The 5,835-nt window shown below is 36.9% G+C and overlaps 1 protein-coding gene across 1 annotated transcript in view; it reads right to left on the bottom strand.

Moving 5' to 3' along the window:
- The window catches only part of LOC106874657 (spindle assembly abnormal protein 6 homolog), a 47,048-nt gene extending 46,553 nt beyond the window's left edge, over window positions 1–495 (bottom strand). The window contains exon 1 of the mRNA XM_014922454.2: window positions 163–495. The gene's annotated coding sequence lies outside the window, so the exon portion shown is untranslated. The remainder of the gene's footprint in view (window positions 1–162) is intronic.
- Between the last annotated feature and the right edge of the window lie 5,340 nt (window positions 496–5,835).

Below are 5,835 nucleotides of genomic sequence, written 5' to 3'. Positions count from 1 at the left end.
TATTCTATTCTGGTGAACCCCCATTGCCATTTGATGTTTAAAAATTAGTTTTATAGCAACTTCTTTCAAAATTCCTAATTTATTTCTCACACATTAACTTGTGTAGGTTGAACTAAGTAAAATGTTAGAGAAAGAAATCTACCTGTTTCTTGCAATACATACCAATACATACATCTAAAGCACAATTTTTTCAGAGCCCTTAATATACAATTGTGGATTTCCAATTTGCTATTTTATGGCATGAACCCCCTAAAATTCATACGAACTCCTGTTGATGTTTAAATTAGTAACAGTTGGGTTATTAGACATTACAGACTGTTCATGTTCTCCTCTCTAGTTGTCGAACAACAACTAGTATCAAATTTAACCTAAATGATGCATAACTACATCGCTCCTTTTACTCTCCTCTAATTGTCCGGCTCTGTCTGACCATCGAATTGTTTAGCTGCCCATCTTGTTAATCTTTCACGAATGGCAGCCCAATATTGCAAATATATTATAGTCTGTGATTAACTTAATCAAAGATTAACTGGTTTTCAATAACAACCTTATATTCGTAAGAAATTTTGCTGATGTCACTCAAAAGATTTTGATTTGAGATTGTTGGGCGTCGTTTATTAGAAATTTTCATGACGTTAAGATCCTTTTGGTAGTCCCTGGTATAAGTCGGCGTTTGTTGTATGACTCTTCCAGGAGACATTAAGTGCCGTTCTAAGCATCCTCGTATAAGAACCGTCCAACTGCTTCTTGAATGCTCTAGTGAGCGTCTATGTTTCAGCCCCGTATAGAAGAACAGACTCCACTGTTGCCAGAAACAAACTCACTTTCAATTTCCTTGCTAACTTTGAACTCCATACCTGTCTCAATTTATTGAATGCGCTCCAGGCAATAGCTTTCCTTACTACGATGTCTTTTTCAGTACTTTGTGTCCACGCACCAAGGTATTTTAAATTTGCAACCACCTTGAGCGACTTACCGTCACTCACTTTCACTTACACAAGCATTTCGCGGTTGAATACTTGCGGCTCTGTTTTCTTTGCGTTACAGTACAATCCTACCTTCCCCGATTCCTGCTCTAATCTACTCAGTATCTCCTGTCAAATATGCATCTTAGGGTGCATATTTTTGGCCTTGCAAGACAATCTGAACTGTAGTATACATGAATGCGAATGCATATTCAAGTGATTCTAAAAATTATGCGGTGCTGAAATGCATAATACATATTCAAGTGCATCTGAATAGTAAAGTGAAATATTCAAGTAAATCTGAATATGGTGCAGTATATTATATCCGAGTGGGTCTAAATATAGTGCAGTGTATAATATTCAAATGAGTCTAAATACGGTTCAGCTGCCTATTTGCATTGGAAGGAGCTGAGGAAAAGAAAAAAGAAACAATTATCTTCAATCCATGGTGTAACAAAAATTCATTACAATATATGTGTGTGTGCATTCGGGTTTTAAATGCCAGGTGTGTCTGGCACTGTGGTCACAAGTAATTGCTGTGGTAAAGCAAGTATGGCATGAAAAAGATATGCTGGATGCACTGAGCTGAATAAACTTCCTTTATATATTCTGCGAACCGAGATAAGTTGTAAAGAAGGAAAAGAGTAAATAACTGAAAGCCAAAGCACAGAAAGCATAGGAGATAAGTGAAGCAGTTTAGTGTCAATTGTGGCTAAGGCATCCGACAGAAACGATGTTGACAGTTATGGCTTAGGATCGACAGAGGTTAGGAAACAATCATTGAAAGTACAACTATTTGGATGCATGTGTGTCATTGAATATGTAGGGAGTCACCAATGTAGTGTGGGTGGTCACTAATTTAAAATATGAAAGTGTTCGTGACAAAGCCCATTAAATGCGCTTTTGAAAAGCATGTGTAATCAATGTCAGAAGGCAGTTTTTAAACAAAACATTGTAATTTCATTAAAACAGGAAGTAGTGCTGACAAATAGCAAGATATGTAGCCTGTATGTGTATGTGAGTCAAGTAAAGTATTATGATTTACTTTGTACCAAATAATTCTATTGGAAGCCGTTGTAAACTAATAGGAACGAAGCTAGCTTAACTGAAAATATACAGTTCATTATGAGGCAGAGTTGTGGCTGATGTCATCCGGACTTTCGAGGAGCGAAGTTAGCATGAATGAACTAGGCTGTTCAGGAGGTGACAAGTCGAGAGCTGATATAACTCCATGTTGACTGCACGAAGCTGGTGGTGAAAAACCAGAAGCTGTTTCATATTGACTGTTGCATCTGTGCTGTATTTTTGCCAGTTGCCTAAAACTCCCGCTTCTCCGCTAGGACATAACTGCCGTTTGCATTTTCGGTAAGGTAGTCCCTATGGGTGAAAAGCAATTGTTTAATCGCAGACCTTCGTTCCGATTGTATACTTGCACACTGGCTCAGGAAGGAAATTCTTCTTTGTGCTTCGTGTCGCGCAGACTCCCCACCACTCAACATATCAGATGTCATGAAGTGTTGTGCCGTGTACTTGCAGAAATTTAGTGCGGTTGCACAGTTGTTCTTTGAAGTGCATCACTTCATTGCATGCTGTCGGATGGATATTTTTCTAAATCGGGCGTCGTGTGTTGGAAACATAACGCCCGATTAAGAAAAATATCCATTCAATGGAAGCAGGGCTGCGAAGCTTCTTCCTTCAACGGAGTAGCTCATTTAAATATAAGATTAATTTAATAGTGGTGATAGGGTAAAAAAAAATTAATGGGTCAGTTTTCAATCATCTTGTGAAACGGTCAAAATAGAACACGACTGTGTCAAGAAAACAAGGCAAAGATCGAGTAAAGTTTGTAGTCTGATTCAGTAGGAGAATGACAGCTTGTGTGGTTGTGTGTAAATGAGAGATAGTTACAGAAAGAAGGAGAGAGGGTGACTGAACACGAGTGACCCCTGCCATGGTTGTTAGTAAAAATTTGGGTGTTGCAGAGTGTTCAACTTGCCCAGTTTGGTTGTCGAAGCAACAGCTGATAACGCTCTTAACCTATCTTAACGCATGACTGCATGTATCCTCTGTACTCCCCCCTCTCTCTCTCACACACACACAAATACACTAACACTGTCTAACCGTCAGCTTACCTTTTTTTTTTAGAAATTAATCAAAGCTCGACTGAGTTTCAATCAAGTTTTCGATTGGTCAGAAGTTTTACTGACGTCAGTCAATGTATTTGTTGTGTAGCTTTTAGACGTCATTGGTTTGTTTTCTCATGACATCACCACTTAATTAGTCTACGAAAACCTACTGATTTGTAAAAAATAAAAATGAGTTCAAATTATTGAAGCAGGGACCTGCTACATGCCAAGTCGTGTTTAAATTTTCCCCATATTGTGATTATGACGTCAGAATTACAGTGATGTTTGTCTATAGATTTTGTAAGAGATGTTTAGTCTCTTTCAACCTTTCACAATGATCAGAGGCTAGGGAATGTGTGTGCCTAGGGGCTCACCTAAATATCTGAAGACTAGTGAGAAGTCACAGTCATCTTCATCTTGTTTTTGGTGTTTGCGAGGATGTTCTATGCTTCTTTGAGTTCTATAACCTTCTATACACCTTCTATAACATGCTGGTTGGTACCATAACATAGTTACAAGGTGTCCGGTTGTGTTCCGTGCCCGTATGAACGTTTAACCAAGTAATTTCGGAACAAGAAGCTTGGAAGTTCCAACCAGAAACAATTACTTCACTCTCGAGACATTAACATAGAAAAAAATATTTTAAATAAATAGCAATAAATGATGGACACAAAATAATGGTTGAGTAGCATATAATCATACGTATGTCAACAAACAATGGTTATTGATACGGGGAATACTTCAATAAAAAAATTGTTATTAAAACGTTCGACCATATTTTTCAAGATATTTGCATAATAAAGCAAAATAGATTTTACATAAGGTGTTCAATATAATGCGTACATCTGTATTCTTGAAAACATATGACCACATACAACCTTGGTTACGTGTGATCCTTTGTGAATGTGTGTGTTATCTGCCTTTTCCATTTTGTCTCTTTTATACACACCCCAGATACACATTCTAATTTCTCTTTCGATATGTGTGTGCGTATGTTTGTATGTATCTTAGTTTCTGTTTACGTTTGTTTATGTACTGTAACTTAGCGATTTGACAAAAAATGATCAGTAAAATACCAGACTTTAAAAAATAAGCACTGGAGTCGATATGACTGACTAAACCATTGCAAGCTGTGTCTCAGTAGAGTCACAGTCAAATGCTCGTAACCAGTAAAAGTATGAGAAAAAAGCTATTCAAATATTTCACTTGTACCTCCTAACCAGGAATGAAGTATGTAATAATGGTTTCACATTTTGGCACAAGGCTAACAAGTTTGACGGGTGAGTAAGTCGGTTACATCAATTTTAGTGTTCAACTGGTACACCATAATGAAGTATGTAATACTACAGAGGAACACTTCAACATCTTTTCGGTTAAAAGCACCTAAAGAAACAGCTAAAAATGTTATTCCTGCTGCGTATTTAGCAAGCTCAAATTTAGCCCTTGGTTACACCTATGTTTGTACTCGACAAGCGTTTATCAACCATTTTTTTACCTATGGACCCCTTTGATTCTTATTTTACTCGGTTGGACCCTCGTAGCCATACGATTTTTTTTTTTAAATCCTATTAAATTTTTATAATGAATATTATTTGGAACTGTATAACAAAACGTTGGTAGAATATTTTGAGCATTGTAGAAGTATAACCAATTTATTGCATATAAATTTTAACAAAATCTGATATGGACTCCAATTGGGGCTGACTGTACTAGACAAAAAAGTTGGCTTAAAAAGATTCAAGCCTTTTGCCCACCACCTTAACTCCTGCAAAACAAAAATGCCTTCGTGCATTCCACCACCTATAAAATCCTCGACTCTCAAATTGCTACAGGTCCTTTTGATTCATAACCAAATTTTACAGAATCTAAATTTCGCTGAATTAGTCTTTAACAAAAACCTTCTTCAGTACCTTCAGTTTGTCTGTCTGTCTGTCTCTCTCTCTCTCCCGTGACCGCTTCCATGCAGCGAGATCTACTTAGGACTAGCTTCAGTTATCTATTGCCATTGAAAAGTTCAATGAAATTCAATGTTGTCTTTTATATTAGTAAAGTATTTGACCGTATAGGGCACGAGAATCTTCTGGATAAACTGTCTACCATCTCTCGTCTGTTGGATTGGAAACGTTTTATCATACCGCATTGTCGTATTGTAAGTATGAGCAATGGAATTCTGTCAAAGCCACATTTCACTAACTCGGGTATCATTCATTATTTGTTGTCACATCTAACAATGCTTGCTCTGCTAGAAGATGGTGTCACGGTCATCTCCTTTTTAACGTCATCTACATACCACTCCGACATTTTAGTCAAACCTGCATTGCGTTCATGAATAGAGTCCGCAGAAACATCTCCCAATGGGTGGGTGAGTAACAGTTTTGTGGTAATCTTCAAGTTTAGGGGGATAAAAAAAAAAAAAAATATTCAAGGGAAGTAACTGAACGTCTTACCAGTATTCTCCGTACATCTCTGTTTATAAATAAATCACACACGTGATTTGATTGACGTTAGGGTTAGGGTTAGGATGTGATTTATTTATAAACAGCTAGAAGAAAACGGATAATACTGGTAAGGGATCTTGTTCAAAACGGGGGCACCAGTTTTCATTTATGTTTTATGTAGTGTTTTTGGTACCGAAAGACTTTCAAACTTCGTATACTTATCTATTTTGTGTTATAGAACAGAAAAAGAATTTTTGTATTTCATGTAAAAAATTGTCTTATTTCGATAATTTCAACAAATCACTG

The sequence above is a fragment of the Octopus bimaculoides genome, chromosome 7 (assembly GCF_001194135.2).
Source record: "Octopus bimaculoides isolate UCB-OBI-ISO-001 chromosome 7, ASM119413v2, whole genome shotgun sequence".
Lineage (NCBI taxonomy): Eukaryota > Metazoa > Mollusca > Cephalopoda > Octopoda > Octopodidae > Octopus > Octopus bimaculoides.
The sequence above is the reverse complement of the archived record's forward strand: the minus strand, read 5'-3'. Positions and strand labels throughout refer to the sequence as shown.